This window comes from Eurosta solidaginis, chromosome 5 (genome assembly GCF_040869045.1).
Source record: "Eurosta solidaginis isolate ZX-2024a chromosome 5, ASM4086904v1, whole genome shotgun sequence".
NCBI lineage: Eukaryota > Metazoa > Arthropoda > Insecta > Diptera > Tephritidae > Eurosta > Eurosta solidaginis.
The window spans coordinates 124,360,303-124,373,297 of NC_090323.1; the positions used below are offsets into that span (position 1 = coordinate 124,360,303).

At 37.9% G+C, this 12,995-nt stretch overlaps 1 protein-coding gene across 1 annotated transcript in view; it reads right to left on the reverse strand.

Moving 5' to 3' along the window:
- The window catches only part of Dscam4 (Down syndrome cell adhesion molecule 4), a 2,049,237-nt gene that overhangs the window by 344,210 nt on the left and 1,692,032 nt on the right, over positions 1 to 12,995 (reverse strand).

The window sequence follows — 12,995 nt, forward strand, 5'->3', positions numbered from 1 at the left end:
CAGAAATGTATTAAAATGTGACCAAATAACTAGAAAATATTATTTGAAACAATATAAATAATTTTATTGCTACGTTACAATAAAATAGTATAAATAGTAAATATTCTGTGTTAATTTTATTGTCAGCTCTTAGTCCAAAAATCATTTGGTTGATGTGGCAAAAACAATTTCTTGATGTAATCCATTAATAATGATTCGTGAATGAGACGTAATTAATTCAAATTAATCAAATGTATTAATGGATTTTTTATAGGGGGCCCGTAAATTGTTTAGTCCCGGGCCCGGATTTTCTCTCTACAGTACTGGGTATACTCCGGGGCCACAATTTAGGAATGTGATCAACCTTTTCATTGGCCTTCCGCAGAAGTCTTTGAAAAATTTATACTTAGGTTAAAATAGATAAAGAGGCTGCTTTACCTTTGTTCCCGAACTAAGGAAACATTTTAATGTCTATTTTCTAACGACGATTACTCCGAAGGGAATAAAGCTATTGCCAACTTCAGCGGAGAAGAGACTGCATAACTTCGTTAGGTATGCCCACAACTGGCTTGTCCTGCTCCCCGCGCAATTGTCCACATTGCTCTCTTCCGAGCTATCACTACCACTCAGGATTGGATAGTCTATTGTATTTTGCTCGCATTTTACGAACGGTAAACTTACTTTGGAGTGGCGTTTACACCATTTTTAGTTGGTCGCGTATCTATAAGTAATCGACATTTTAGTTTTCTCCGTGTTAACTGTAGCTTCGCATCTCAGTTAAATGCAAGGAAAATGTGTAAACAAAAGACAGCTGTTTGGCCAGTTTTCGTGTATTCACGAAAGATTTTTGTGGTTTGTTCTACAATTACTGTTCTGTAATAATAAATGCAACGCACTATTTAACAGTTAAACTTCGAATGATTTATTTAGGAAGGGTATTATAGTTCGTAGGTATGATCATGGTATAAAAAAGAAGGTAGTTCCACTCAAAATTTTTTGATGTATTTGGAGATTTTTGAAGTTTCATAATGTTTGTTGTTTTGCTAAAAGCCTTGCCATACCGTTACTGTTTAAGGCGAAATTGTGGTTTTCCGGGATTGAAGTTTCCTTCAGGATGAACACGCAATGGTCATCTGAGACAATAATAATACGCTTTAGCATGATTTATGTGTATAAATATCGATTGAGAATACAGCAAAACATGCAATTTGATTCAAAAATAATGGATAATGACTCATACATTGGTTGATGACTCATATCTTTATGAGAGGTTGACCCCAAGACAGAAAAAAATACGCGAAAATCCTGTTGTTTTAGCATGGCCGTATTATCATGCCTCTGCAGTGGATATTTCTCAAGTCATGTTGAGAAAAAGTCTACCTCCAAAGTTTGCAGTGAGTGGTAGGTGTTTAATTTGTCTCGTTTGTGGGACGCTACATAAATGACAATGCTAAAAGGGCACAGAATATATATATGTGGGGCCTGCTCCAAGGTGCCCCTGGTACAACGGCCAAAAGAACAACTAGTGGCTAACCTGCAGAGATACAGGGCAATGTTCTCCCTAAAAAATGGCTTAACAATTCCCCCCTCAAGAGCTCCGCTTGAATAATACAATAAATGAAAAATGTGGTCTTGTAACCAATTTATCGCCATTCAATTTCATAAAAATTGCGTTTAAGTATGCTAAACTCTTTAGAAATTGCGGTGTCGGTTTGTAAGGACCTCCTTTGGGCAATCAATTGACAAACGTGTATGTTTTGTCAACGTTTTCTGAGCAAACGTACGGGCACTTAAGAAGGCTATATTCCCTTGCTTTGTTGCTTTGTAGACCTAAGTTTCTTCCACCAAAGTAATTTTCGGGAGCTCGGGAAACCTATCCTTTTCTAGGTTGATATTTCGTTTTGAAATATTTCCAACGCATGCGGCTCTTTTTTTTTTCTCTTTTTTATTTAAAATAACTATGAAAGTAATTTAGTCGTATCCGTTAATATGAAATCCATCAAAATTAGAAAAATTCGTAACATTTTTCAATCTGGTAGCTTGTTTTTGGTGAAACTGTCAGTGTCCCCGCAAAAGTCAAGTGGCTATTGTCACACTAAATGGAACTACCTCCATTTTTTGCATCATGGGTATGATTACAAGAAATGGGAATGAAACAAGAGAGAGTGTAGTGCGTTTGTATTCATACATGTGTATGTAGCATATTTAAATGTTCGAAAACCAAGTTGCCAGTAACACATAATATATAATACCCAATACGCTCCGCCTTAGATTTGCTTATATAAAATACAAATATAAAATATGTAGATTATGTTTTGTTTGTTTGTAAGTTATGTATTGCTTAAATATGTAAATGCGTTTCAAACTTAGAAGAGTAAGTAATTAGATTAAACGTTAGTTTTCACAACCTTGCCTCCTATCCGTGGCCTTAATTCTATTTTTGATCGCGTAACATGCTCGTCCCGATCATGTGCGCTAGCTTCAGCAAAGTCATCTGGAGGGTTGGATGAAGTGTGTGGCTCACCTACGCTTTCGCGCGTTTCATTGTAAACGTTATGATTTTCCGTATTTTCTTTTGAAGAATTATTATCTCTTATTTGGTTCAAGTGTCTTTTTATTTCTCTATGTTGTGTACATTGATACAAATGTATGATCGTGGACCCATTTGTTTGTTAATTTTTGCTAGCATCTAGCTCTTTTTATTTGGATTTCTGTAGTCGCGTATTAAAACATTTTGCCCTTCTTGAAAGTGCTCTTCCCGTTTACCTTTTTAGTTTTGTTCGCTTTCAATTTGTTTCGGAACTAGCGGGGGTTTAAAAAGATCGAAACGAGACTTAAAGGTCACGAGAGAAACAATCGAAGACAATCGAATAAAAACTTATTTAAAGTGAATTCAATATATGAGTGTTTTCTTTTTTCTAAACTTGCATACAGTGATTTTTTTAAATTCTTTACAAATATTTCAGCAAATGTCTCTCTCATTTTTCTAATGACAAAGCTCGACGTTAAATCTTTTGTTTGAAAAATTTCAGCCCATTTGGTTAAGGAGTCAATAACGCGAAAAAGTGAAAGTATTTTATTGGTCCAGCAAAATCAGCATGAATTCGACTCCGCGGAGAAAATTTTTTATAACATACTCGATATCAGAGTTTATGTTTGGCCACCAGACATACGATCTTTCAAGAGCTTTCGTTTTCACGATACCCATATGCGACACATGAAGCTCATTTAATATATGATCTCCAAATTTTTCAGGTATAACGACTCTATATCCCTATAAAATGCAGTCATATTCAACTTTTAGTTCATTAATTTTATCCTTGAAAGGAATAAATTTTGCTTCGGTCAAATTGTTGACTTCGCCATGAAGAATCGCATGGGATTCTTTGGAAAGTATTGGATTTTTCCTGGTTACCCTACCAACGCTTTTAAAATTGATATTCAAATAGTTCGAGTTTTCAATAAAATTTACAAACGAGTTTTCGAAACAGTCTTGTTGAGTTGTCGCTTGCGGTATGCGAGACAAGCTATCAGCGTCGTTGGAAGTGCCCTTGACGTGCGTAATCGAGTGATTGAACCCGGAAAGTATGAAAGCCCACCGCTGCATTCGGGCAGCTGTCAATGATGGCAAACCTTTATGCTCGCCGAGGATTGTCACTAATGGTTTATGGTCGGTTTTTAAAATGAAATGGTTAAAAAAAAAAATGTAAGGCGCGATAATCTCCGAAGAGATCTAAGGCCGAGATTCTCTTCCAATTTGCGTCGTGCTCCTCTTGATTTTTCCCTACAAATTGGCCGGACGGGACCTACATGTTTTATGCCGACTCCGAACGGCATCTGCAAGGCAGATGAGTTTTCACTGAGAGCTTTTCATGGCAGAAATACAATCGGAGCGCTTGCCAGATACAGCCGAGGGGCGACCCCGCTTAGAAAAATTTTCTTCTAATTGAAAAACCTTATTTCTAAAATTTTGATGTTGCTTTGCCCGGGAGTTGAACCCAGGGCATACGGTGTGATAGGCGGAGCACGCTACCATCACACCACGGTGGCCGAAATGGTTGCTTAGTAAATATTGTCGCAATTTTGTCACGCAATATACGATGGCAAGAGCCTCTTTTTCAAGCGTGCTGTCATTTCGTACACTTTTAGAAAGATATCTCGAAACAAATGCAATAAGCTTGACAGAACCATCTGTAAATTTGTGCGAAAGTACGCCCGCGACTGCACTATTATTACTATCAGTTGACAGTATTAGAGGCAAGTCGAGATTAAAATGAACCAACATCTGGTCTGAAGTAATTTCTTTTTAACACGCTTTTATTAGCTTGGCCTGTATGTAACGGAATCTTTGAGCTTAATTTTCACCGGTTTCTAGAAGTCTGATTAATTTGAAACTTTGCATACGTCTCAAGGACCGATGACAATGGATTAATGTGGTGGTGTGGTGACATAAGGTCAACGGCCATAAGGTCAATGGGCCTTATTACCACTTTCAATGGCCATAAGTTTGATTGAAACTTTGCACGCATATCAAGGCTCGATAACAATGCATTAATGTGTGGTGACATAAGGTCAACTGCCATAAGGTCAATGGGCCTTATTACCACTTTGAATGGCCATAAGTTTGATTGAAACTTTGCAAACATATCAACGCTCGATGACAATGCATTAATGTGATGGTATGGTGACATAAGGCCAACGGCGATAAGGTCAATTGCCTTATTACCACTTTGTATGGTCATAAGTTGATTGAAGCTTTGCAGACGTATCAAGGCTCGACGACAATGCATTAATGTGATGGTGTGGTGACATAAGGTCAACGGCCATAAGGTCAATTGGCCTTATTACCATTTTGAATGGCAATAAGTTTGATTGAAGCTTTGTACACGTATCAAGGCTCGATGACAATGCATAAATTTGATGGTGTGGTGACATAAGGTCAACGGCCATAAGGTCAATTGGCCTTATTACCACTCTTAATGACCATAAGTTTGATTGAAACTTTGCACACGTGTCAAGGGTCGATGATAATGCGTTAATGTGATGGTGTGGTGACATAAGGTCAACGGCCATAAGGTCAATTGACCTTATTACCACTCTTAATGGCCATTAGTTTGATTGAAACTTTGCACACGTATCAAGGCTCGATGACAATGCAATAATGTGATGGTGTGATCACATAAGGTTAACGGATATAAGGTCAATTGAACTTGTGACCACCCCAAATGGCCATAAATTTGAAACCTTGCTCATAATGCGAAAAACTCATTCCTTTATTAATGATAGAAGTGGATGCATGGCACATCTACGAAAGAGCATACTGGAGCCCTGTTTAACACGCTTTTATTAGCTTGGCCTGTACCTATCTATGTATCTATGTATCCATGTATGTATGTAACGGAATCTGGAGTGGAGCCGTGAGCCCCGGTAATGCAGAGCTCCGAACTCCGTTGCACCTTTTGAAGCATTTTAAGATAGGTACTTTTAGCTAGTGCAGGCCACCAGACCAAGGCACCATAAAGAAGAATCGGGCGCACAGTTGCTGTGTAAATACAGCAGGTCACCTTAAGGGAGAACCCCCAGGAGGTGTCAATTGCCCTATTGCACGGTGAGCAGCTCTGGTGCTGCCTTCTTGGATTGCTCCACTATATGGTCACTCCATAATAGCTTCCTATCCAGAATGACTCCCAAATACTTGACTTGATCGCTAAACGCTAAGAACGTACCCCCAATTCTTGGCGATGTAAGATTTGGTACTTTGTACCTCCTCGTGAAGAGAATAAGCTCGGTTTTATCCGGGTTGACTTCCAAACCTGTGGCGGGTTGTACTCCTGGAGCAGCTCCACGATGTCAGCTGGGTCCGTTGGCGTCACTGGAACCCAGGATCTAGCCCTTGGGCGTGAGGGGATATCACGCGCCTCCACTGCCTTGAGGCGCGCGCACGGATATACCACCCCTATCAGCGTGACGGCGGCCCTATAGAGGTTGACCGACCTGGCGTTGTCCCAGGCAATTAGCTTGACAGTGCCCTGGAACCACCCTGCATCGGTGTAAGATGGCGGTGGACCAGGGTTGGCTTTTTAACCTTAACGGCCACCGTAGCGGGCGCGGCCTCGATCCAATGATCTGCCGACCCTTGGCAATTTCGGCGAAAGACCGCGTCCAGCCTCCCTGCTTCTTGGCCCTTTTCGGTGCCGTGGGGTTGGATTCATCCATGGACCGCTGGCGTTTCGAGGTTTCATCACTCTCGACTAAAACTTATAAAATTACTTGAACTAAAAAATTAAAATAAATAATAGTTTAAAAAAAAAAAAACACGCTTTTATAGCAAACCGAACTAAAAAATAGAAAATAATTTTCAATTAAAAAGAGGTTATATAACAGTAGTAGAAGGTCAAACAATCGTTTATAGTTAATCACCTCAAAATAAAATTATAATAAAATTTAAGTTATTAACAGAATAATTTAATTCACAGTAAAAAGCGTGGGGTGCTTGATATTGAATGTTACAATCATTCTATTGGCAACTATCTGAGAGGAAAGATATGAAATGTAGACAAATGCACCCCACGCTTTTACTCTGAATTAAATTATTCTGTTAATAACTTAAATTTTATTATAATTTTATTTTGAGGTGATTAACTATAAACGATTGTTTGACCTTCTACTACTGTTATATAACCTCTTTTTATTGAAAATTATTTTCTATTTTTTAGTTCGGTTTACTATAAAAGCGTATTTTTTTTAGTTTTTTAAACTATTATTTATTTTATTAATTCGTATGCTGCTTGACATTCATTTTTCCATTTAAATTGCACATTTTTTTGCAATATATTATATAAAGAGCTTACTTCTTTTGGAAATTTTCGACAAACTTTGAATAATGATTGACCATTCCTAAAAATGCCTTGAGCTCTGAAACGTTTGCTGGAACAGGAGCATTTAAGACGCTCGATATCCTTTCACTTGTTTTGCTTAGCCATGCTTATCTATATTAAAGCCTAGATAAGATATTTTTGATTGAAAAAAGGCGCATTTTTTATACCCAGCTGTACTTGTACACAGGGTATTATAACTTTGATTGGATAACGGTTGGTGGATAGAATAGATTGGTATTGAAAATGAGCGAAATCGGATGATAACCACGCCCACTTTTTATACATATAACATTTTGGAAAACACAAAAAACCTGATTATTTAGTAAATAATACACCTAGAATGTTGAAATTTGACGTGAGGATTGATATTGAGACTCTTGATAAAAATTTGAAAAAATTGTTTAAAATGGGCGTGGCACCGCCCACTTGTTATAAAATCAATTTTACAAATATTATTAATTATAAATCAAAAATCGTTAAACCTATCGTAACAAAATTCGGCAAAGAGGTTGCCTTTACTATAAGAAATGCTTTGAAAAAAAATTAACGAAATCGCTTAAGGACCACGCCCACTTTTATATAAAAGATGTTTAAAAGCGTCGTGGACGAACAAAATAAGCTATATCTTTGCAAAAAAGAGCTTTTATCAATGGTATTTCATTTCCCAAGTGGATTTATAACAATACATAGGAAAGACTTCAAATTTTACAAAATGGGCGTGGCAACGCCCCTTTTATGACTAAGGAATTTTCTATGTTTCGTGAACCATAACTCGAAGAAAAATTAGTTCAGAATAGAACTATATGTATATGTATATTGTGCAGCCTTGTAACACCATTAAGCACACACAACAACAGCATTTCAAGTGTACAGCTGGGTATGTAATGTTCGGTTTCACCCGAACTCGGACTACCTTACTGGTTTAAATTAAGTTTTAAATTTGAAGCTTTACATTTTTCTAAAACAGCTCTTAAATTTTGTTTGTGCTCATGAAAAGTTTTTCCCGTGACAGTAATATCGTCTTGGTATATGACAACATTTGGAATTTCTCGCAATAAATTTTGGCTGCTGCTGGCTTTATACCAAGTGCCATGCGCTTGACTCTCAACGTACTTATGTGTGTGCTTAATACACATAAGAGTTGCGAATCTTCATCCAAAACTAATTGGTTGTATGCATTAGATAAATCTAATTTGGTGAAAAGTTCACCACTCTCTAGTGATGCATTTTTTCATCAATGCGCGGAAGTTCATAGTTATAGTCACATAAATATTTATTTATGGTAGCTTTGTAGTCCCGCATACTCTAAGGGTGCCGTCTGGCTTCGGGACGGGAACAAGTGGCGTTCCCCAATCAGAGTTATCTACAAGTTCTAAAACGTCACCTTTAATTAACTGCCGCAATTGTTTCTCTACGTTTTATGTCCAAGCCATTGGCAAAGGTGGAGGTTTGCAAAAAATCGGTTTTACATCTTTCACTAGTTGTAGTCGTACTTTCTGGCCGCTGAGTTTTCCCAATTCTTCCCTAAAAACAGCGCAAAACTCACTTTTAAGCTACTATAATATGATTGTATGTTTTTTTTCAGTTGACACAATGTTGATTTGAGTTAATTCGAAATTGAAAGCTCGAAAAAAGTATTTACCTGGCAATGGAGGGCTTTTAGTATCTGATACGACTACAGAAATTTCTTTTGTAATACCGCGATATGTAATGGGTGTAGTAAATTTTCCACATAATTTGATTTGCTTACCATTATAGTCAACGTATGGAAAGGAACATGGAAAAAGTTTTTCGTTTTTGCCTAACTCTTTATACATTATATATTGGAAAAAGTGTACATGGCGCTCCGGTGTCACACACAACATCCATTTTCTTCAACTGACTTCTACTGATAGGGAATACACACCATTCGGGTTAACACTGAAAATAGAAAAATGAAATGACTCGTCAGTGTACGTCCTAGTTTTGAACATTTGTAACATGTGCTGTCTTTAAATTTGCAGTCCTTTGCCTCATGATTTTTCCATCCGCAACAGAAACACTTTGGTTTCTTTTCGTCTTCACTTTTACTGCTGCTACCATCCTTATTTTTGCTTACTGCTGTACGTGTATTGTTGTTTCCTGACTCGAGCCAGTAGCAGAATCAGCAGTATTGAGCGAGAATTTCGATTCTAAAATCATTGCGTTGGTTAGAGCATTAGCTAATGTTAAGGATGAGTTTTCTTCACTGATACGGTCGAAAATTTTATCCGGCAAGCTGATCAAAAATGGATCTAGTACAAAAATTTCAAAATGTGTACCGAATTGACATTTCGCTGCTAATCTTTTTACTCTTGCAAACCACTGAGAAACGGTTTCATCATCCGCTTTTCGTGCTTGATCGAAAATCTTTCGTTCTCGAAAAATAATTGTTGGTGATGTATGATGCGCTTCCAGTATTTCGCATATCTCTTTGTATGTTTTTGTTGCTGGAGATGGCGGTGTGCATAAATCGTACAAAAAGCTGTACTGTGCTGCACCAATTGATTTTAACAAAATGCGCTTTTTAGCGTTTTCATCCACACAATTTATTTCAGCAAGATGATTTTCCAATTTGTCCTCCCACATCTTCATTTGGCTGGAATTCCGGCACATTTGTTGTTTGAAATAACGTGGTTGGTGTATTTGCTGTTGTTGTTGTATTAAGCATTTTATAAATTTAGCCGCTGAACTCGATTCGAAGTAAAAAAGCTATTGCGTTGATTGTGAATTAAATTTTCACTGACGAAATTCGTCTTAATTTATTAATTGTTATTTTGCAACACTTAAAAGGTTCTTTAACGACAACTGAAAAAGTTCTTTATTTAAACATTTTTTATTTCAGCCGCTCGTTGTTGTAGTTGTTGTTGTTGCAGCGATAAGGTTGCTCCCCGAAGGCTTTGGGGAGTGTTATCGATGTGATGGTCCTTTGCCGGATACAAATCCGGCACGCTCCGGTACCAAAGCACCATTAAGGTGCTAGCCCGACCATCTCGGGAACGATTTATGTGGCCACGTTAAACCTTCAGGCCAATCCCTCCCTCCCTACCCCCAAGTTCCATGAGGAGCTTGGGGTCGCCAGAGCCTCGTCTGTTAGTGAAACAGGATTCGCCGCGGATAGGTGAGGTTGACAATTGGGTTTGGAGAAGCTATATATTGCGCTGGCAACCCGAAAGGTTGCGCTACACAGCCCCTTGAATCTGGTATTTTAGTCGCGTCTTACGACACGCATACCTACCGCGGGTATATTCTGATCCCCTAACCCGCTGGGGTTCCAGCCGCTCGTCGCCAATTATGTTCTGTATTAATAAATGCAACGCACCATTTCACAGCTAAACTTCGAATGATTTATTTAGTATGGGTAGGCCCCTATTATGAGACAAATTCGATCTTCGACTGTGGTCGAAAGAGCTGATCGAACGAATTTTCATTCGGTATTATGACGCGCGTTCGATGAAGGCAAGCGTTATTGTGAATTTCGATAAATTCAAAAGCTCACAATAGCACATTTCCAATACCTGACTACGACGGAATTGTGGTTTGATGATTCGTCAGATGAAGAGGAAAGCTTACTGGAGCTAGCCAGAAGAAGAAGACTTTGGAAATAAATTCCACCACGTAAGTGCAGCTTTCTTTTTGTTAAATTGTTGAAATTATAAGAATTGCTTATAGATTTATTCAAAACTTCAGACTGTCCAAAGAATCGTTCATGGAGTTGTTGTCCAGTACAGATGAACTGCTGCAGCAATGCACATGAGCCAAATCTATTCCTAATATTCTAAATTGGCAACAGGTATCCGATTTTGTGCTCAGGGATCCTACCAACTGAGCATTGGAAAGGAAAATGCAATCGGACTTGCCCAGCCGAGTGTGTCTGTGGTACTATCTGAGGTGTTGAATGTCTTGGAAAATTTTATTTGTGAAAGATGGATAAAATTGAATAACGAGGAGTCTGAGCTGCATCAAGCAAAGTTACATTTCTATAATGTGCAAGTTCCTTTTGCTATATGCGGATTTTGTTTCATAATTGAAACCAGTCTTTCAAGCTGTTATTTTGTACTCACGACCTTGGACCTATATAAAATTAATTCAAATAGTTTAAAACTACTACTAGGTAGTAAAAAAGTGGAACATAAATACAAAAAATTTACATTTTAAACAGTTCTTTTTCTATTCGATACAGCGTCGACAACAAATTTCTATTCGCTTTAAAATTAGATACACAACGAAAATTTCGACAGAGATGAGGTTTCATAATACCAGTTTCGAATTCGATTTTCGATGTTCGATAGCCAGCGAAGATCGAATAATGCTCATAATAGGGGCCATAGTTCATAGGTATGATTACAGGAAATGGGAATGAAACAAGAGAGAGTGTAGTGCGTTTGTATATACATGTGTATGTAGCAAATGTAAATGTTCGTAAACCAAGTTCCCAGTAACACACAATATATAATACCCAATATTTACTATTCACAATTATCGATATAACGGTCACCCTGTGTTAATGGAAACCAAAATTTCATATGAAGTTATCTGATAGATTCCTATCCCCTAGGTAAAATCTAACTTAACGGGAGATGGTAGAAACGGTCCTGAAAGAGCTATCCTTGTATATTTGTATGTCCGCCACTATCCCGGAAGGCGCTTTGATTGAAATTGAGTACGCAGAATTCTTCCAACTATTAAGTATTTACGCGTTATAAGTGTATAATCTAAAATCAAGGATTATTATCGATATATCAGCCCGGTTTTGAGGTAGATATAAAACCCAAAAAGAAAAATAAAGAAAACAAAAAACATCGGCAATTCAATTTCGTATAAAGAAATTACTCTTTTTACATGGCGATCTTTGCAAATGCAATGAACATTTTGTTTGGCGGTATGCACCTTCCCTTACTGAGTAGAGTAGCGCTATACGGCTGGATGATGTCCTGTGAATGCAAAGGCTGATATTGTAAGCCTTAAAAAGTGTACAGCCTTGGCAAGGCCCAAAATCTATAGAACCTTGCGACGTCTACTTTACAATTCAAATTCACGTAAAGTATTTTTATACAGAATGAGATACACTAAGAACTCGCAACCTTACAAGAGTAAGTGTCAATCCTTATGCCTTGCCAACCAATTAAACTTTTTCAAAAGAGTCTCAGCGATTGAGTTCAAATAATCCATGACACCTCCCGTTGACAGAGCTTAGCGCTTTGATAGTCACATGGCTATATAAGAAACCTTTAATCTCCAAAACAAAAAGGCGGATAAATTCCCATGCTTTGTGCCTAGTGCATGTGTAGGTGTTGTACAAAGGGCTTAGACAACAAAAGCCAATCGAAGCACCTCTTTTGATCTTTCGACAGTAAAAAAAATATTGTACTGTTCGAATGACCACAACTCCATAGAAAAGAATCGGCTTGATAACATACAGCGAATGTACAACCCTTAGTGAAGGACCCCTTACCCTGCAGACTAGTCTTACCCACACCATTTTTGTGGATATTATATTGTATCACTTAAATGACACGAGTGATTCTTTCTTGGATTTCTTGGGCGACATTGGACGTTGTCCATAAAAATGAGCCTCAGTTCTGACTGGAGTTTCTGAGTAACAGGCGGCATGTGTGTTTTTTTTTGCTACATACATAAATAAAATATCCAGCTTTTACTCGCAAACATGGGCGAAGTCCTTCAAAGCTCCAAATTTATATACGCCAACAGTGGGGAGGTTTAGATATGCAACTAGAAATATCGCCTTGTGTGGTTTCCTCGCTTGATTTCACATGGATCGGAAATATCTTCGTCAATCCTTACGGCGCTGTGGCCGCTGTCCAACACCATTTGGCAAAACCGTATACACTTCGCAGAGAACTAAGATTCAGAGATTTCAGCAAAAAATAACACTTTCCCAGTATTTTAACTCTGTTACCTGATATCAGGACATAGAAAACTTTGTAATGATTTATACTAGCCCGTGTAATAGGACTTTCGGTTCAACACGCTCAAAGCTTGATTCCAAAGGATTCTCTCCGACGACTACAGGATAAAAAAATTGCTTAATGAAATTTAAAAAAGCAAGAAGTAAATTTATACACAAGGGACGAAACTATTAAGACCTCTCAGGAACTT